The sequence below is a fragment of the Rhipicephalus sanguineus genome, unplaced genomic scaffold (assembly GCF_013339695.2).
Source record: "Rhipicephalus sanguineus isolate Rsan-2018 unplaced genomic scaffold, BIME_Rsan_1.4 Seq612, whole genome shotgun sequence".
Lineage (NCBI taxonomy): Eukaryota > Metazoa > Arthropoda > Arachnida > Ixodida > Ixodidae > Rhipicephalus > Rhipicephalus sanguineus.
In genome coordinates this window covers 73,146-95,115 of record NW_023615626.1, presented here as the reverse complement: position 1 = coordinate 95,115, position 21,970 = coordinate 73,146, and the positions used below count along the sequence as shown (strand labels likewise).

The window sequence follows — 21,970 nt, the reverse complement described above, 5'->3', positions numbered from 1 at the left end:
ACGCGCATTTACAAAGGCGAGCGGATAAACCCCCCCACAATGCACCGCGCCACGGCGCTCTCTGGGGCTATGCATTTTGGCCAGCCTAATTGTGTCGGGCGGCGGCGAGTCCCCGTATTTTCGTATCAGCGGAAACAGCGACCGCGGCTGTGCCAGCTGTGCTGCTGGTGCGGCTGCGCAGTGCTGGGACGACGCGAGTCCCGCAACCATAGCAAACGCCTTACGATGAATCGGATACTCGTGAAGAGACAGCAAGGGCTTCGCGAGACGCTGTGCGCACACTTCTCGCTACCGAAAGCCGTCTCGTTCAGGACGCATTGAAGCGGACACAGCCTGCAGCGAAGAACAACACGACGGACATTGCTCTACTCCACTCGGTAAGTTTTTGTTGCTGCTCAGCATGAAGCTATAAAAAGCGCGTTTCTGATACTACTGTCAGTATATCTAAGGCTACGAACGTTGCTCGGGCAGCAAGCGCATCTTCCACTAGCTAGCGACGATGCATGCGTGCGACCATAAAAGCCTGCGCGCAAACTTTATCGTGCTGCCGCTTCCAAATTTGCGAAGATAAAAGAAAAGCACGCAGCCCTAAAGCACTGCCTTTAGTGGAATAAATTTAAGAGGACAGAATTGAACTTAATTGGGAGCTCTTCGAGGATATGCTTTTTTTTTTTTTTTTTTTCATGGCTTCACCGCAATACGGCTCTGTGTTCCGCGGTGAAGGCAAGTGAGACTCGCACTTATCCGCACTCGTTTGTGGTTTCACCTTTCTTTCCTCCCGCTGTATATTGTGTGATCAGGAAATATTGTGCAACCCTCCTCTATGAAATTGTCGAGTGCACTCAATAGGCTCTACTCTCCATGATGTCTACACTTTGACGTTTCATCACAATAAAAATACGTATTAGGGCAAGGCTTACTCGAATCACTTCCGCCACTGTAGTAACCACTATACCCATGCAAAATAAAAAAAATACATACGAGATAACAGTTTATTAACATGAAAAGTGTCCCTTGAAGTAAGAACAAGCAAAAAAGATTTTTGGTAATTATTGGTATATCACAAGCATAAACATGTTTATATATATATACACACACACACACACACACACACACACAGATATTAATGCTTGTTGAAGCAAGGTAAATAACTTGTAAATGTGTGCAGAGCAAACATGACAGAAAATTCTGTAGTGCTGTGAAGTTTGGAAGACAACCGGAAAGGCGCGACCGCACTCTGGCAAAGTCTGATAACTGGTGTACGAATATTCGAGTTTCGAATTCGATTTGACTTTCGAATAGCAAGTATTCAACGTTTTGAATAATTCAACACGACGAATATCTAAGACGCTACAAAGGCCAATAGTGCAATTAGATTAGGGTGGGATGGCAAAAAGTAACAATAACGTTGCTAAACTTCATTAAATTTTCACCTGCCGTTAAAACCTTCATCGATATGCTGGTTCAAAAGTGAGCGCATGTTCATTTTAAGAACGATTATACCGTTTCCATGGCTCATGGTCAGGGAACATTCTGTGAGACCCGAATTGCTGGCACTCAAAAATAACCAGCACACTGAGCTCAGATCTTATAGTCAAGAGGTTCACAAATACTTCAATGAGCCCCTAATTGCAGGAAAGGATGATACTTTAGCTGACTGCAAAGAGCACGAAGCTGCACTTTATCAAGGTATCGCCATAATCGATTTGCGATACCTTCCCAACCCTGCTACTGAGGTGCCCAGTAAGTGCACGTTTTCAACTGCAGGAAACACTGTAACATCAGGGCAAGAAAGCCTGAAGCCAGGTCATGTGAAACTGCTTGTGTCATGACAATTCGTAGTCTTTTGGTAGTAGTCACTCACCACGTTATGTGCTCGAAGACATGAGCAGATTTTATTTCGTTGTTCTTTCTTTCAATTTCAAGTAAAGCTTTCTGTATTCGATATTTGACATTTTCAGCCACTATTCGGCACTGTTAGGTTCAAAATGAAATTTCACTATTTGCACACTCCTACTGAAACAAGAGACCTCAGAGAAACTCGTCATCAAGACAAAGGAAGCAGAGAGTACAGCAAAGGGGTGGGAAAGGGAAGTGAGGGAGAGGAGTGATGTGAAGGTGAGGAGGTGGGAGAGGGTACAGCATAGCCGTGTATAGTACAGTGTATAAAGGGGATGGGAAAGGGAAGTGTCGTGTCGCTTGTGTCGTGTTCTCTCTTTGTCTCCGTCAGTGCGTGCTGTCCGGTAACGAGGGAAGTGATGTCGGGGGTGAGAAGGCGGGAAAGGAAAGGGAGAGTTTAGCATAGTTTAGTGAAGGTGAGTGGAGGAGGAAGATGAGTTGGAGGTTGCAGACAAGGCCACCATGTAGCTCCACTGTTTCCGAAGCCATCGCAACACTGATGCGTAGCTGCCCCAATCTTTTTTTTGAAGACACGGGGTAAGGTAAATTTCTTTTATTATTGAAATGTGTTCTTCCTCTTTTTTTTTTTTTGCTTTTGTGAAATAAGGCCGTCCTTAATAATGTCCAGTGCCCCACACATTTTACCGCATTTTGATTGAGCCAAAACCACAATGTTTTCGAGACCAGCTGACGAGCAGCCGCGCCCTCTTAGGTCGTGTAGAAGCTGAGCTTTCTGCCTCAAACGAATTTTTCAAAAACCAAAACTGGGTAGTTTCTCTGAGCTTAGCAGGTTTTAAAAAAATCACTTTAGCTACCTAAAGGCACATGGTGCAGTTTTCTTAACACTCGCAGCATTTACCGAGTCCACTTGCCTTGTGTGTGCGAGACGTGGTTCTGCGCACGTATCTTGAGTTTAGTTGCACCTTTGTTGATTTAGTTGCAGTGGGAAAAGATATGCTCGTGTTGACAAAACCACCGTTTGGAGAGCGTAGTATAATTGGAAATCGACACGGTTCAGCTACTAACAGAATGAGACCGGGAACACTCGTGCAAGTAAGCTAAAAACGGTGTCGCCACAAGGACAAAATGTTACCTGTAGTGACAATGGCTATCCTTTGATTGATGTGGAGCTCATACAAACCGTGATTACGAGTATCTGTGTCTGCACAGAATGCGGAGGAACGATCGCACTCGTAGACAACACAATGGATTATGTTCTTTGGAATGGAAACCCTCAGAATGCCCACCTTTGAAACCATTCTAACTTTGAAAAAGGCCAGCATGGCCTGAGTAAATGTTCTGAAGGCCGTTCACACATCAAGCCGCAACATTGTGATATGGTTGGGTGAGATTGACCACCGTCGATAGTATGTTGCCAAAAGAGACAGAAGATGACAGAACAAGCTAGGGAACCAAGAAAACAAGAAGCAAAAGGTTTATTCATGTGATCACTAATATGGCTCATTGCTATTAAATTGCTAAGTACACATTCATTTTGAAAAATTATGAAATAAACTTGCTTTTTGTCTTTAAGTCTCTGTATCTCAAGAATCAATTGTGTGCCTCATTATCAGAACAACTTTAAAGGACAGAAGGCTGATTTTTTAACAGAATAAAGTGAACACCAGTGCAAAGCTGCTGAGCTAGAATGTTGTACATATGCAAATAGCTTTCATTTTTTGGCAGCTTTATTAAAAAATAACAGAAAAATATTGCCTTGCTTAAAAATTTGCAAAAATGTCAACACTTGAAATGCAATTGTAATTCTAGCTGCATTACAAGAGATGCTCATAAATGAAATTAATCAAATGAATGCTTTACATATACTGTAAAATTCTGAGCAAGCACGGTGAAAGATAATTGGACAATGTGGAGGGGGGTCCTCGTTTGATCGCAGACCAAAATTCGATGTGGTGGTGGAGAAGAACACCCATCTGTGCTTCTAATGAAATGCTTTATTCAATACCCCACAGGGGCGCCTGCGCAAGCAGGCGTTTGGTGAATGGCGTCACTACGGACCCAAGCCAACAGGGGGGTTTCGACCCCCTCCCACGCCTCGCCATGCTTGGCTTTGCTGTGTCCGAGGAAAAGGGGATCCTGGGTGTTGAGCCGACGCAGGGTGATTGGACCTGTAAGGCCCCCCGGCAGAGGCAACACACCCCTTTGGCCCCAGCTTCACGTAGACGGCACCCCTGGGCTGACCCACCCAGAGGAAATCGGCAGTTGTCTTTTCCTATCTCTGTCTCCACATTTTCGTCTTTCTCTCTCACTTTTGATCTTTCCTGTCCTCTTCTCTCTTCAATTTACTTCCGTGTTTCATGGTGGCAAGGGTTAACCTGGTGTGAATATCCAACCATGAGTAGTTAGATGAGGTTATAGTAACAGCGTACGGCTGGCATCGTGCACGCTTGTTGACAAGTCCAGCCGTGTCCCCTTGTTGGGCTCCATGGTGGGCGGTTGGCGCTGTTGCCAAACACTTTCATCTTTTTATGGCTTCTCAAGCATCCACTATTTTTGATCAGTCTCGGAAAAGAGGCCACACCGAGGCAACTTTTCATTTCAACACACAATCCAAAGTATCCTTCCAAAAGTACCATGTCATCCAAAGCGAAGGCACACCAGTACGAAAGCTATCTCCATTTTTGGTGGCCAAGTGCCTGAAAGAAAGAAATTCGACCCAAGTACAAAGTTTCGAAAATGTCAAGCGGTCACCTGCTCCTAGAGCTAGCCGAAAAAGAACAAGTATCAAAGCTCTCCGAACTCGCCCGCATTGGTGACACTACCGTAACAATTTCTGTCCACAGATCCCTTAACACCAGCAGGGGAGGAATATCTGAAGAAGATTTCTTAGGCCTAAGTGACAAGGAGCTCCTCGAGGGGTTTCAGGATCAAGACGTCATAAAGGTACAGAGAATCGTCATCCACCGCAACGATCAGGAAGTCCCCACAAAACACGTCGTACTTTCCTTTGGAACGAGCGAAATGCCCACCTCCCTCGAGGCAGGCTACGTGAAAATAAACATCAGGCCCTATATTCCTAATCCTAGACGGTGTTTTAAATGCCAAAGATTCGGTCACGCATCCCACTCATGCAGGGGAAAAGAAACATGCGCAAAATGCAGTGAAAACGACTACACAGCCATAAACTGCGCATCATTGCCACTTTGTGTGAACTGTAAGGGGGATCACCCAGCATACTCCCGCTCATGCCCATCCTGGAAAAAAGAAAAAGAAGTAATTGCTCTCACCGTCAAAAAAAGATCTCGTTTTATGAAGCGCGGAAACGGTTGTCGTACCTTTTCTGCAAAAGTTACACTGATGTGACGCAGTCGGGGGCACCATCACAGAGGCCTCAGACATCCTCCGGGTCCACACAGAGTGGTCCAGTTGTGACTCCTTCCGCCCCCGTCATGGAAGCAGCGTCTGCTGCTCCATCCACCTCAAAGGGCCCTCAGACTCCGGTCTCCCTGGGCCCTAAAATCACTCGAATGCCAAGGCCCGAGATCCACGTCTCAGCGCCGAACTCTCGATCTTCCAGCGCCTCTGACAGGGCGATGGAGATCGACTGATAGTGTCATCGACACCGAAGGACATGCGCTCCCTGGAGCGCGCCAACTGGACAAGGTCCCAATAACCACGCAAAGCAAGCGATAATCATAATGATTATCGCATTTGTCTGTAGTTTAAGTTCTTAATAATGCTAATAATATGTGTATGTGGTTTGTACGTGTGTGTCAGGTAGCGCAGTTGTCCCTTTTGTCTTAATAATGTCACCTATCATCTTTTAATTTAATCGAACAATCCCCACAGGTATATTTGCTTAATTTTATTCCATCATGGCTTTTATCATACATTGGAACTGTAGAGGATTAATGCATAATTTAGGTGACTCAAAGGACATCATCAATAAGTTCTCACCAGTGGCTTTCTGCCTCCAAGAGACAAACCTAGGTGCAAAACATGCTCAATTTCTCAAGGGCTATACAGTTGCCCGAAAGGGCCGTGAACGCTGTAGCCGTCTGTCAGGAGGAGTAGCTATTGTTTTCCAGGGTGGCACTCCTACCAGAGATGTCCAACTCAGTACATCTTTCGAGGCCATAGCAGTCACCATTTTATCGTACAAAACTATTACCATTGGTACACTTTATATCCCACCCCACACCCATTTTACCACTAAAAACCTAGAAAATGTAGTAGAACAGTTACCAAAGCCATTTGTTTTAGTAGGGGATTTTAATGCTCATTGTACTCTTTGGGGTAGTGACAAAGCCGATCAAAGAGGGCAGGTCGTTGAAGATTTTGTCTTGTCAAACGATATCTGCCTTTAAAACACTGGTGCTTTGACCTACTTTTCAGCAACCTCACGCACTTTTAGTTGTTTAGATCTTGCTTTGTGCTCACCATGTCTTTTTAACGATCTTAAATGGGAGGTCCTCGACACGTCATATGGTAGTGATCACCAACCTGCCATCATCAAACTCATGTCATCCCACCAAACTTTATCTAGCAAGCCACGCTGGTGGAAATTGATGCTCGCGAACTGGCCGCTTTTTACAGAAAATGCAAAGCTTGAAGAAATTTTCTCATCGGAACTTTCTGTTCAGGAAGTTAACAAAAAGTTCATCGAAATTATAATCTCAGCGGCAGAAAAGGCGATACCGCAGTCATCCGGCTTTGTGCACATTAAACTAAATCCTTGGTGGACAAGCGAGTGCACAGAGGCAAAAAACCAACAAAATAAGTCCTGGGGAATGCTATGAAGATACCCCACCTACACCAACATCATAAGCTTCAAACAGGCAAAAGCCAAAGCACGATTTATTCATAGGCAGGCGGAAAAGGATTCGTGGCAGAAATATATATCATCAATTAATAGTTCGGTCACACCAAAATGTATCTGGGACCAGGTGAGGAAGTTTAGAGGAGAAGACTCATCGTACACAATACCACTTCTTACAAGTCCAGACACAAACAGCACTACAAGACCAGGCCAACCTATTAGGCGAACACTTTTACGAGGTATCATCTTCAGGGAATTACACAAACGCTTTCCTCAAATACAAAGAAACGTCTGAAAGACACAGACTGCCGACACAGACTGGGGGCGTGGAACTGGTGCGGATATGACTGCACCGCTTACGCTTACGCTGTTCTTTCTGCAGGTACTGCTCCGATCAACCACAAGCAAACCAGTTTTCGAACTACAGCCTGATGACTTATCAGCTCAGTTTTTGCCGGACGGTGAACCTTTGTTCAACTGCTCGACATGGGAATCAAGCGACATTGACCAAAACGACGGAAATCAACGAGTGTGCCTCGCAGCTGAAATTGGCCGCTGCCGGTCAACCATCCGTGGACTGATCGCACAGACGACTGCAGCCTACAAATAGCACAGATCTTCACTCGGCGCTTGGGGCATGGAACCGGTGCAGATATGACTGCACTGCTAACGCTTACGCTGTTATTTCTGCAGGTTAGTAAGCACTCTTATCGTGGTTACTTAGTATATTCCCTGCCGGTTCCACCCCCAGTGGCATTTTCAAGTGTCTCTAGTCATTCGCTACGCGATGTTCGTCTGTACCGAAAACGACGTCATTTTGTGCTCTTTCGCCGCATTGCATTCTATTTGCTTTTGTTGCTTTTGTGTGGGGACGTAGAATTAAACCCGGGTCCTTCCGACATACTCCTGCAACAGCTCCTAAGTGGTCAGCAGGAGATAAAAGACAAACTTAGTGCCATTGAGAAGTCACAAGCTGAAACCAAATCAGCAATGGCTAGCCTTACTTGCACGCATAACGAAACTAGAATCGACCATAGGTAAGATGGACGAAATAAAAAGTTCAGTTTTACAGTGTAAAAAAACCTGTGAAAATCAGGATACGAGAATGCACTCTCTTGAACAAAAAGTGGATGATATTGAAAACCGTAGCAGGCGGTGTAATTTAATCTTTTTTGGTATTGAGGACACAGACAAGAGTGAATCATATGACATAGTTAAAAAGAAATTGCTAGAGATATGTTCTTCCACTGTGACATGCGATAATATTACAATCGAAAGGGCACATCGCTCAGGCAAGTTCACTGGAAACCGACCTCGACCAGTTAACGCTAGTTTTGCTTTATTCAAAGATAAGCAAGCTGTTTTGTCAAATGCGAAAAAACTAAAGGGCTCCAAGATAAGCATATCGGAAGAGTTTTCTGCTGCTGTTAGGCTAAAAAGAAAGCGTTTACTGGAATACAGTAAGGCAAATAAAAAGGAAAATGATAAAATATGCCTTAAATTCGACTCCCTGTACTTAAACGGTCTCAGGTATATATGTGGGTATTTGTAAGAAGGTTGTGCAGCATGGCACGATGAGCAGGATTTGTTACATAAAACAAGTCAAAAAATACTGTGCGTGTAACACATGTGTGGTGTATTGCATCCCTTTAAGTTGTGACAAGTTTTACGTTGGACAGTCGGGTCGATGTGTCAATGTTAGGTTGAGGGAGCATGAAAATCATCTACCCATAGGTACGGGTGGTAACTTGCCGCTGCACTGCAAGTTGTGTGGTTGTTCGCCTCTGTTTGATAAGGTGACAATTTTAGGTAAAGCTAAGACGCAGCGAGAACGGGAGATTATTGAGGCATTCCATATCTGGAAACTTGGTCCAGACAAATGCGTTAGTGCAGCTTCGGTTTATCTTACCAGGAAGGAATTTTTGTTTCTAGCACAGAGGTGTTCTGCTTAGATTAGCTGTTTGTGCTTTTTGGGTTTGGGTTGATTGGTTTTTGTTTGTCAGTTGCGCATGCGTCGTACGGTCTGGGGGGGGGGAAGGTTTTTCCGAAATAAACGCCAGTTGTTAGTGCCACGTCTCTGCGCTCTGTCTGTGTTTTCTGCCGCTCTGCTTTTTCCGTTTTTCGACGTTTTGTGGCTTCTTTTGTAGTTAACTAAGTATGTACCAACTTGCCCAACAAGCAACTCTCCTGAATATATATTTGATGAATCGCTAGACCAAGTAAGGCGTGCTGACTGACTACGGTCGACAAATAGGTCACTGCTTTCAGTATTGATTGTGAACTGTCGGAGCATTAGGAGTAAAACGGACAAGTTTGCTGCCCTTCTAGACATGACTCAGCCTTCTGTGGTGCTGGGAACAGAATCCTGGCTTGATGGAACCATTAGTGATACGGAAATCTTTCCTGAAAAATATATTTCTTATCGGAGGGATCGTAAATGTCGTGGAGGTGGTGTCTAATAGATGAAGCGATTAACTCTAGGGTACTGTAAATGGAAGTTAGCCACAGCCAGGCTGTCTGGGCTCTGATTAGACTTTCAAACGGCAAAACTGTCTCTCTGTGTTCGTTTTATTGTCCACCAAGTAGTACAGCTAATGTTTTGTATGAACTAATCGATGCGGTTGAAACTGTCAAAACGGACTACGTGATAATAGGAGGCGACTTTAACCTCCCAGAGGTCAATTGGGCTCATCACGGGCCCACATCGAGCGGGCAGAGTGAATTAACCAGAGCGATTATTGAACTATGCGGCACTTATGACTTAACATAGATGGTCTTGCAGCCAACCCGGGGAAACATTATATTAGATCTCATGCTCACAAACACCCCCACAGCTGTGAATTCTTCTCTGGTACTTCCAGGCATTAGTGATCATGCTGTTGTTCACTGCGAGTTAAATTTACAGTATGCAAAAATCGCAAATTGCACTAGACGACGGATCTATAGTTATCAGAAAGCCCGTAAAAGTGATATTGAAAGTTCTTTGGATGCATATTACGATGTTTTTGAAACTTTAGCGGAAACCAAAAATGGGGGAGATGAATTATGGAACATGTTTAAGCTAAAACTTCTCGAATTATGCGACCGATATGTGCCGTCATGGATAATGACGCCACGGCGCAGCAGATCTAAGCCGTGGTGCACAAAGGAATTGCGTAGCTTAGCCAGAAAACAAGCAACCGCTTACACTGCATACAGAAAAACACCTTCATCGCACTTGCGCAAAAGACTTGAGGTAATAACCAAGCACATGAAAAGTGTGTTAAGCATACAGAAAAAGAAGTTCTTCGGGTCTTTTGGAATAGGAATACAAAGAAGTCCTAAAAAAACTCTGGCAGCTAGTCAAACTGAATGGCAAAGATAGTGTCTATTCCTCCACTTGAACTAGACGGAAACTTACTTCATAGTGACATTACAAAAGCCACACATCTTAACCAATATTTTAGCTCTGTCTTTGCTGGCCGCTCAAGCGGCGGTGCCATTTCAGCACAAACCTGTGTGAGTGGAGAGCAAATGGAAGATATTGTTTTTGATCAGCGGAGCATCCAGAAATTGTTAGAGAAATTATGTGCCTCAAAGGCCGCTGGTCCGGACGGCCTACAATCTGTTTACTTTCTATGTGCACACGTTCTGTATCAAAATACTTGTTTGTTATCTTCTCAAAGTCACTGAGTGAAGTGTCTTGCCGGATGATTGGAAACTTGCTTATGTTGTGCTAGTGCACAAGTCTGGCCCGCGCAGCATTGCGTCAAACTACCGGCCGATCTCACTCACTTGCATCAGCTGTAAAATTCTAAAACACATCCACTTTACAAACATTATGAATCGCCTGAAAAAATTACTCCTTATTATCGCCTCAGCAACATGGATTTCGACCTGGGTTTTCTTGTGTTACACAGTTGACTAAATTCACACATGATTTGGCTAGTGCACTGGATAACGGGTATACTGTTGACTGTTTGTACTTGGATTTCCGTAAAGCGTTTGATTTAGTATCTCACTCATTACTGATTCAGAAGCTGTGCTGGTACAACATAAACTCTACTGTTATTGAATGGATCAAAGCATATTTGAACTTCAGATGGCAGATCAGTCAGACTGCGTATTATACAGAGTATTATACAGAGTTTTAAATGGAATGCAGTCCGATCAAGTGGATGTTACTTCAGGTGTGCCGCAAGGGTCAGTGCTGGGGCCGCTTCTTTTTCTTATGTACATGAATGACATCTGTTGTGGTATTTCGTCCAGACTCCGAATGTTCGCAGATGACTGTGTATTATACAGAGTTATTCATACCGTAGATGATCACACTGGGGCCGCGGCGGCTGCATTTTCGATGGAGGCGAAAATGTTTGAGGCCCGTGTACTTAGATTTAGGTGCACATTAAAGAACCCCAGGTGGTCGAAATTTTCGGAGCCCTCCACTACGGCGTCTCTCATAATCATATAGTGGTTTTGGGACGTTAAACCCCAAACGTTATTAGATGATCACACTGTGCTACAGAACGATTTGGATTTGATTAGCACCTGGTGTAATATTTGACATTTGCGACGCACTGTTTTAACACGAAGACACACGAAAAACGACAGGTAGTACACAGACGAGCGCGAATTTAGTACAACCGCTGAAGGGGCGACCAGAACAAAGAAGCCCGATGTACTTGAAATAACAGCTAGAAGGGCCATGGTAGGGGCTAGTTGGTTGTACATATTTGACACTTGCGACGCGCTGTCTTCGTGTTAAAACAGCGCGTCGCAAGTGTCAAATATGTACAATCAACTAGCCCCTACCATGGCCCTTCTAGCTGGTGTAATACCTGGCGCATGGACATAAACGTGAAAAAATCTGTTTATATGTGCTTCACTAGAAAAAAGTGCTGTAATGATTTTAGTTACACTATTAATGCAGAAAAACTGGCAAAAGTGTTCGACCATAACTATCTTGGTGTTTATTTTACAGCAGAATTATCCTGGCGTCGCCATATCGAGTATGTCACGTGCAAGGCTTCAAGTGTTCTAGGTTTTCTTAGAAGAAATGCAAGAAATTTACCTATTGCCGCAAAAGAGCTCTTGTATAAAGCCAATGTTAGACCAATACATGAATACGCTTGTTGCGTTTGGGACCCTTGGCAGCAAGTAGACATTCAAAGGATTGAAAGAATTCAAAATTTAGCTGTGAGATTTGTTCATGCTGATTATACCCGCCACTTTAGCGTGACCAGTGCAAAGGAAAGCCTTGGATGGGAGTCACTGCAGCAGCGTAGGCAATACATAAGGTTAAAATTTTTTCATAGTATATTCCTAACAACACTGGTATTAACCGGGATTTTTACATGCACAATCCTGATTACGTCTAACCCCGTCTTGATCATGCCTACAAGATAAAGGAGATAAGATGTAGGACGAACTATTTCCTGATGGCGTTTTTCCCCAGAACAATTCACGAGTGGAACAAACTGCCTCACGACATTGCCACTGTTATCTCCCCTGAAGTATTTGCTTCCTCTTTACAGAGCTCGTATTGTAAATAGTCCTCGTGATCCCCTGAGGGGTATTTGCTAGGGGTGTGCGAATAGTGAAATTTTACCTCGAATCGAACTGAATCGAATAGTGCCGAATAGTGGCCAAAAATATCGAATACCGAATCGAATATCGAATACTAAAGATTTTATTCAAAATTTAAAGAAAGAACAGAGAAATTAAATTCTGCTCATGTCCTTGAGCACACACAGTGGTCAGTGACTGTTACCGCAAGGCTACAAATTGTCATGCAGAAACACAAGTTGCTCCACATGACCTGGCTTCAGGCTCTCTCGCCGCGATGTCACGGTGTTTCCCGCAGTCGAAAACATGCGCTCACTTGGCACCTCCGTAGCAGGGATGGGTAGGTATCGCAAAGCAATCTTGGCGATTCCTGGATACAGTAAAGCTCCATGCACTTTCCAATATTTCAGAGGGTCATTCTTCCTTGGGATCAGTGGCTAAGTGAAATATTTTTGAACTTCTTGACTATAAGGTGTGAGCTCATTGTGCTGGTTCTTTTCTGACACCAGCTGTTCGACAGTCTCCCAGACTGTTCCCTGGCCTTCTTTGCTTGCGGCATGACTTGTCGATGGCTTCGGATTTTGAAAGTGCTGCGATGGAGAGTTCATGCGAGCGTGTCGAGCAGTAATTTCGGCTACCAGCAGCTCAGCAGCCTGTGACTGACTGCATGAACTTGTGCAGAAAATAGATTTAAACCTCAGATCGCATAGTGTCGCGAGCATCAGTTCCTTTCGTTCTGTATAAAGAGGGAACCGTGATTCCAAGCTCTTCAACAAGTTCTTAGCAAACAAAGCTGCTTCGTTTTCAATGTTACCGTGCCTTTTAAGGACCTGTTCTGTCCCGTAAAGAAATGGCACAATAGATGATATAGTTCCATACTTCTGGCCGCTAAGATCTGTAGTCGCATCTGCAATAGGCTGCAGGATCTGCACTAAGCTTGCAGCAACATTCCACTCACTTGGGGACAGGCAGCTCACACTTGTTTCTGATGTTGCTATTTCGAGTGAGACAGCGTCTCTTAGCTGCACCAAGCGGCTCAGCATTGCGTGTTCACTATTCCAACGCGTGTCCACATCTTGAGTGAGACCTATACTTGGCAGCTCCATGCGCTTCTGGCAGTCCTTGAGCCGGCGAGTTGCCTGAGCGCTGTGTTTATAGTGCCCCACTAACGCTCGTGCCTTCTTGCACAGTGATGAAACCACCGGCGTTTCTTCTTTTGCGTCCTTTATTGCCAGTTGCAACGTGTGTCCCAGGCACTGAAGTGGGATCCATTCCATCTGACGCACGGCGGCACGGATATTCCGACCATTGTCTGTCACCACATACACAGGCACAGTGCCGAGGTCAAGAGACCACTCCTTGACGATTTCGGTCAAGCAGGCTTGAATATTCACAGCTGTGTGGCTTTCTTGCAGGTAACAACACGCCAGGGTGAAGGCCTTGACTGCGAAATCTTGGGTCATATAGTGGCAGGTCAAGGAGATGTATCCTTGATTTGCCCTGGATGTGCACATGTCGGTTGTGAATGCGAGCGACTCTAATCCTTTTGTTATGTCCGACGCGATTTGTGTCTTGAGTGAGTCAACTGTGCGTCGGTACAGCTCAGGAATTACTGTTCTTGAAAACGTAGTTCTGTGCGGGATCTTGTACTGAGGCTGGAGGTGGCGGATCAAGTCCTGAAATCCTTTATTCTCCACGAACTCGTACGGCTGGAGGTCTCGAGCGATCATGCTCGCAATGGAAATCGTCGTTTCCTTTTTCGCGCTTTCGGACAGCGCACCTTTCGCTTTAGTCAGATCCAGCAATGTTTGCTGGCTTTTCTCCTTAGGCTTCGGTTTTTCCTTAGTCAACTTCTGGAGTTCCAAATACTGCATGTGATGCTTGCTCCTCAGATGATTCACGAGCGGGCTTGTAGTGCTTGACGGTGTCCTCAGAGTCGAGCCGCACTTCTTGCAAATAGCAGAGCACGGAGTTGCCTTGTCGAAAAAATTCCAAATGAAACTTCTTTTTTTGCCACGGCAATCCATGTTGCAGAACGCGGCACATAAACGCTTGATGACTAAAGGTGTGCTGCTGACAGCTGCAGTCACAAACGAGCGCTTAACCGCACACAAGCTACTGCCTTCAAACGACAGCGCGTTATCACGACGCCAACGGATTGTCTCGACAGAACGTGCGCACCGAAAAAAAAAACAACAATTACCAAAAGGTGCCGAGAGCACGCCCCCTCACCCTCTCCGCAGCTGAGGAGAAACAAACATTTTATAAGAACAGCAAACTGAGGTTCTCGTGGCTAGAGCCCCTTTTTCAGGGCCCCACTGGCTCGAGCAACTCGCTTGGCCTGGTAGCCGCTGAGACAGCTAACTCCCGCGCAATGTCTGGAAAGATCCAGAAATCAACTCGGCTACCACGGGCGCGTCTGCCCGTCGACGCCGGCCAGACGAATGTGCGAGGAGGTACTCGCCCTTTCCACAAGCCTTCACTGTGCTGTGAGCAGATCGGTCATATTGATTCCTGAACCCAGGTGCAACCCAATATAAGCGCACGGCGACGGTTGTGCAGACAGGGTGTGAAAGAAGATTTAGATTTGTGTCAAAGTGTTTTACGGCGCTTGCGGCATACGCGACCGAACTACGCAAGAAGTCCGTGTCTTCGTTTCGGAAGTGAAGTTCTGAATGGCTTGACAGTTTTCTCATGTTTTTTTTTGACGTGTGGAAATTGCATAATCTCCTTTACTATAAACATGCACTCGCTTTTGAGCCAGGATACCAGCGAAAGTTTTAAACCGAAGGCCTACTGTAACGACGTTAGCATTAGTTTTAGGCACACCACCCTAACCAAGTTGCACCATTTGCCTTTGTCACGTTTTAGATATACGTCCTGTCGAATTATTCGAAACGTCGAATACTAGCTATTCAAAAATCTAATCGAATTATTCGATTAGGTATTATTCGATTCGAATTCGAAACTCGAATATTCGCACACCCCTAGTATTTGCTTGTGTATTTTTAGTACTAAAAATGTTTTGCTTTTCTTTTGTCCATTTGGCTACTTGCTGCTGTACATTTATTCAATTACCTGCTTTTGGTTGGCTATGTTTTTATTGTACTCCCCTCCCACTGTAATGCCGAAAGGCGCTGTGGGTATTGTAATAAATAAATAAATAAATAAATAAATAAATAAATATAAGTGCCTCAAAGGAATTCTATAACCATGATCTCACATTAGAATTGAACAGGGTACTTTCTGCTGGTAAAAAAACAGCAACAGGGCCTGACCATGTGCACTACACAATGCTGGCGCACCTATCCCAGGCATCGGCGGAGGCACTTCTCCAATTTTTCAATAAAATATGGGAATCTGGTTAATGCCTGAAGATTGGAAAAATGCAATAGTTATACCTTTCCTCAAATCTGGTAAACCCCCAACATCCCTGAGTAGCTACAGGCCCATTGCATTAACAAGTCTCGCAAAAACATACAAAAGCATTATATACATAACTTACCTTCATTCTTGAAACAAGACACCTTATAGACTCACACCAGTGTGGATACAAAAAGGGCTGTTCAACAACTGACCATTTCGTGAAACTGGAACACGAAATACGAGATGCATTCTACACAAACAGCACTGTCTCGCGGTATTCTTTGACTTAGAGAAAGCATACGATACAACTTGGCGATGTGGAATTCTCTGAGACCTAGCTGACTTGGGGATTCGCGGAAGAATGTTGAACTGCTTATGTGATTTCCTGTCAAATAGAACATTTCAAGTACGTCTTGGCACAGTACTGTCACGAATATTTGTCCAAGAAAATGGTGTACCACAAGGGTGCATTCTGAGCACAACTCTCTTCATAGTTAAAATGAACTCCATTAACATGGTCATACCACACACAGTTATGCACTCCTTCTACGTTGACGATCTACAAATCGCCTGTTGTGCCTCGAACCAATCATCCTGTGAGAGGCAACTCCACTTTACCATCAATAAGCTGACGTAATGGGCTGACCACAATGGTTTTCGATTTTCCACACATAAAACTACCGCTGTTCTCTTTGCGCAAAAACGAGGACTATTCCCTGACCCTGTTCTTAAACTAAACAACATCGAAATGCCAGTAAAACAATATAAATTTCTAGGAATTACATTCGACCGAAAACTCAACTTTCTGGCAAACATAAACGCATTAAAAACTATCATAATTCATATGGCGTAGCGCACCACGACAGCAACAGAGAAGAGGGACGCACACACACACCGCTAACTTGCAACTAATGGTTTTATTTGCGATCACACATGCCTTTTATACAATAAGAGTGGATCGATAAAATCGAGATAACAGCATGTCAAGATACAGCACAAAGCCTGCACGTGTACCACTAATCACAACAATCTGCACCACCAACGTCAAAGCGATGATTCCAGATACATCTTTTCTTTAGCTGACAAAGCTAAAGATGGCACACTCACACATTTTTCTTTCTTTTTGTTCATTTCGTAGGCTTCAGTTATTTCCCGCGTGGTTCTGCTGCAGGCCCTATCGAGAATACGGGTATATTGAACCATTGGGGCGCAACCACACCTCTGACAGTGAATTCCCAAATGACCAGATAGAGCTTTTTATACATTGTACTGGTGTTCCCTAAGTCTTTGGTTCACACACCTTCCAGTCTGGCCTATGTAATGCGTTCACATGTCAAAGGGATACAAAGCACAATGCCTAGACTGCAATTGACAAATTTTTCCCGGTGCTTGATCATACAATCCCGCTCCCCGCTACTCTCTGCATTTACCTTTTTGCACATCACTTGTAATCGTTCGGGAGCAGAAAAAACCACGTCCGCACCGGCCTTCCTCACTATCCTTTGCAAATTATACGAAATGGCGTGCATTTAGGGCGGCACTACAGCAACCTTGGCTGCCTTAGTAGCGGCTGCCTGCTCCCCGGCGTTTGCCCTTCCCTTCCTGCTCACATTTTCGGTTACGGCGGTCAACAGGCGCATGGGATAACCAGAATCTATTAAACATTTAGCCTGGGCCCACAAGCTTGCATCAAGCTTGTGGTGACACGACTTCATTAGTGAATTTTGAAAACAGAAATTAATCACAGCACGCTTTACCAATTTTGAGTGAGCGGATGTAAATGGAAGAACCGGTTTATTTCCTCACGGTTCATAGCTCCAGCACACTACCGCCGGCGAAAAATACAGACCGAGGTTTAAAAATCTTATTGAAGTTGTCTTTAGCTATTTCATGCACCAGCACTAGGGGAGATAACTCTGTCGCGAACACGGTTAGAGTTTCTGAAACTACCGCATCAAAATTGTTACGTTCATTATTAGCATCAAATAGTCGTCTATGATCCTAAAAACAGCAACAACATCCGTCTGCTTCACACGCTCTTGAAGGCCTGGCTAGGTTAAAGGACAAGGCAAAAAAAGTGGATCTAGACATATTTTTCACGGCGAAAACGCATAAAATTGACTGCCCTTTCCGAGTGATCATTTCAGAGAATGAAAATGGCAAAAGTGCATTGCTTTGTTTCTACATAAGTACTTGAAGTCGACTTCTCTTGACGATCCTTTTTTGATGAAAAAGTCGGAACAGGTGCCAGATTTTTTCACAGGCAAGGAAAAAGCGAATCATTTAGCATTTTCAATCGATTTCAAAGATCTTTATTACACCCTTCCTCAGGTCGATTTGATGGCACGTGTGTCCGAAGGTATCGACAGAGTAGATGCGGTTCAATTCCAAAATGCTGCCACAAAGTGTATACCTAAACGAACTGAACTTAATCAAGCCACTTATCTTACGTTTTGAGGAGTACTGCCGCACATATGTCATCCCTGAAGAGGCACTAAATGTCGCAAAGAAACCACCAAGACTGTCGCCATGGTTCGACTTGGCGCAGCTCTGCGTTTTGTCATAAAGCCATCTAAAGTAAAAATACACCCCATCAGAACACCTAATCCAGGAATTTCGTGCACTTCAGGGTAAATATAGGGATTATGCCGAATTTTACACAGATGGCTCGAAAACAAGAAACCACATGGGTATTGGGATCGTGACTGGAAAAAGTGCCCTTAGTGTGAGAGTACATATTATTTCCATTTTTACAGCCGAAGTTTACGGCTTATATGAAGCAGTTCGGAAAATCATTGCTGGTAACCACAAGAAAGCAATCATATACACAAACTCGTTAAGTGCACTGAAATCCCTGCATGTTAAATCCGAGTGTGAGCCATTAGTTGGCGACATTTTAAACATGGTGTTTTTTAAATAGCGTAGTAATTTCTATCCATTTCTTCTGGGTGCCAAGTCATGTTGGGATACCGGGAAACGAAAAACCAGATGAATGCACCTCTTTGGCAGCACACAAAGCACTCGCAAAAATAAAAATTCCACTGAAAGACAGCCAAAGAACAATTCGTCAAACACTGTTAGCGAAATGGCAGCAACAGTGGGACTCGTGCAAAAATAAGCTCCATGAGGTAAAGCCTGTACTTGGAGAATGGAAGACCTGTCATCACCAAGAATGCTTTGTTGAGGTCATTTTATACAGACTCCGAATTGGGCACACACACCTGACACACAACTTTCTACTCACAAAAGAAGAACAACCAACATGTGAAAAAATGCCAACAACTGTTAACACTCATACACATTCTAATCTCATGCCCCGACGTTGAAACGCAGAGACAAAAATGCTTCAGCAAATTATACAAACAACACATACCTCTACACCCTACTTTTCTTCTAGGAGATCATCCTCTAGTACCATTGTCTGATGTGCTAAACTTTCTTAAAGAATGTGGTTTTTTAAGTAAGCTCTAAAACTGCATCATATCACTGCCCATTATTGAACACCTTGTGACTGGCGCAGCATAGCCTCAGCTGCTTTTGCGCCATAAAAAACGAACTAACCAACTAAGCTTTATTCAATACGCATGCACTTACTATTTTTAATGAACCGGAGGGAACCCTCGTGTGAAATTTTGTACGTTATGACAATGGGGGAAAGATGTTCTTCAAATGTACCAACAATTTGTGACAACTTGCAATGCAACCTTGAGTCAACACACTGTAAAGGTACTAAGAAACTGTGCACATATCTAGAGACTCCCAAAACTAGGGTTCGTAGAATCCACTACTGCAGTAGTGTATAGTTGAGGACAGCTTGGAAAAAAAATGGTGAGGGGTGAGGGGGCTTGCTCATTCTTTGGCGCATATTTCCAGTCTCTCGAAAAGGGGAAGGGTGCGCTTGCTTAGGTAGGGGTGCTTGCTTGGTATTTTACGGTAGTAGTTTCCGAGGAAATTGGTCTTAAATGCACCTTAAGGAGGTATAGGGCCTACTCTGTGCCCTTATGTTTAAAAGCTTGTTATATGGGCCAGGTAGGAAAATTTTAAACACAAATATTTTACTATGTATAACTTGCAACCTACTCATATTCAAATCCTAAACTCATATAAGTTTGCTTCAACTTCGCTTCACACCAAGAAAGAGACATTCCTGGTATAACAGCACAAAAGGACACTGTCAAAAGGAGATGAGACGACACTAGCGCAAGTGATATTCGCACAAGCCTAGTTCTCGTTCGTAAAATTGTTGTGCAAAGTCGTTGGATCATAATAAAAATGCTCGTTTTTCTTTGTAATATGTTATATATTCAGTTCTAACTACTTTACTTCAAATTATTCGACCAAATTGCTTTCCTTAGAACCTCACATTTACTGTTTGCCAATCACTAGACTTGGGAGTTCCTGCTTCTTCTGGCTGGGCTGGACAAGTGTGTGAAGAAGTGGCCGAAAATCCCATGCATGTTTTCTGACAGAGCAGACTGCTGCAGGCCTATGTGTTACATTTAAATGTTGAATGGGAGAACTGAAGGTTACCCAGCATACAAATCGTCAATTTTCGTGCATATTGGGAATTCACTGTGAGCAGGAGTGGACATTTCTAATCGATTTTCTGTATTCTTAGTGCAATGAAGCTATCTGTAATGTTCTGGTAAAATTGTTAAAGTGAAAGACATTTACTTGAGGTGCTGCCTCACATTCTTGAAAGTCCTTGCATTTTGGCCTTCAAAACTTGCATATGCTTTGAAAAACTGAATTACTCATAAGCACTAGTTAAGGTAGAACTGGGTTATCTTCAATATACCTCATCCACCAGAATCTTCTGATGGTCTCGTCAAGCCTCGCCGATGCCCATGGGGTGTGGAAGAAACCAAATAATGCAAACAAAACACAGTTTTTATTTCATTTGTGTATTTATTCACTTATTTATAAATAATAAAATCACCAAAGTTGATTTTTATGGCTTTGGTGCAATAATGACATACATAGCAGTAACAACACACTATTAATGCAAATTGATCTCTTTTTTTGCTTGCAAATGGTGCTTTCATTGCTTATTGAGCCAACTTTGCTGCTTTGCGCGAGTCACTGTCAATCATTGCCACACACCTCCACATGGCAGTCCTGCATGCCCATGCAGCATTAGAAAAATGTGAGCCACGTTAACTGAATAGCGTACGCCCATAGTTGACATGTATCTCCATGTGCAGTGCCCAATAGATGTGCTGCTTGCTGAAAGTATACCTGGATAAGCTTAGTGATAGAAATCTGTGTCATCAAGAGCACAATTTCATTAGCAATGCATAGCGTTGTATGCATTTTTTTCTGGGGTCCTCTCTTCGGTGTGCTGCTTGTGTGCTTCTCTGTGTTTGTATTCAATTTTATGCCTTCTCTTTGACTTGTGTTATGGTGCTGACATATCTGGGATTCCTGATTGTTTCCATTTCCTCATTTTCCTTTGAAAATCTCTGAGAACCTCTAATAAAACGTCACTAGAGAGCAAATCGCGGAACTCAGTACATAAAAACGTTTTGGTATCTCCTCCACTTACAGGCTGACCACCAAAACAGTGTGAATCTGGGTCCTTAGGAGCTTGAATGCCACCAGGTACCAATGCTCTGCTCGTTGTGGACAAGTACTGCGACGAAGACAGCACCTGCCTTTGTGCAATACTTCTGAATGCTTCTTCATTGTGACTAATGCAAAACTGTTGTGCAATTTAACCTTTGTTTACTTCACTCAAATAATAAACGAGCCCAACAATTACAAGAGCAAGCCTGGAAGTGTTGAGACTTCATATTACTACTTTGACTAAAAAATAATAAAAATATAGTTTTTTAATGCAGGAAGTTCTCGCTTTTGTTTATTCCAAAACAAGCCAACTGCATCTCTTAAAGGAGTGTTGACACCTAAAATCGGACTGTAACTTGACATGAAAAGGACTCCAGCATAAGTTTTCAGTGCTTGCAAGGAATGCCATAAGGAATCTTAACCATTTGACACACTATGTACACAATTATGTACACCACTTGATTTTGCTATTTGTATCAACTAGGGGCTAAGAAACATGAAGATATATGGAGCTTCGGATGCATTGAACCTTCTGCGTAATACATTTCTCTTCATTTATCTTCATTTTGCAGTGTACTGTTGCATATTTATTTATTTTTATTTTATTTACCCTCAAGGCCATAGGGCATTATAGAGGGGAGTGGTTACCAAGTAGACAAGAAATAAAATACAGCATGAAAATAAGTTATTCAACAAACAATAAAGTCATCATTATACAATGTTAGCTGCGTAAGGACAAAAGGACAACAAACACAATACAATAGGAGCATGATACATAACAGTACATAACATAATACAATTGCTTATCGCAAAATA

General features: G+C 43.5%; 1 long non-coding RNA gene across 1 annotated transcript; it reads left to right on the top strand.

Moving 5' to 3' along the window:
• Positions 1 to 142: 142 nt before the first annotated feature.
• On the top strand, positions 143 to 21,664 carry LOC125756748 (uncharacterized). Its single transcript, XR_007414719.1, has 4 exons — positions 143 to 377; positions 3,873 to 4,803; positions 7,062 to 7,372; positions 21,137 to 21,664. It is a non-coding gene; the product is annotated as an uncharacterized LOC125756748 (long non-coding RNA).
• The last annotated feature ends 306 nt before the right edge of the window (positions 21,665 to 21,970 follow it).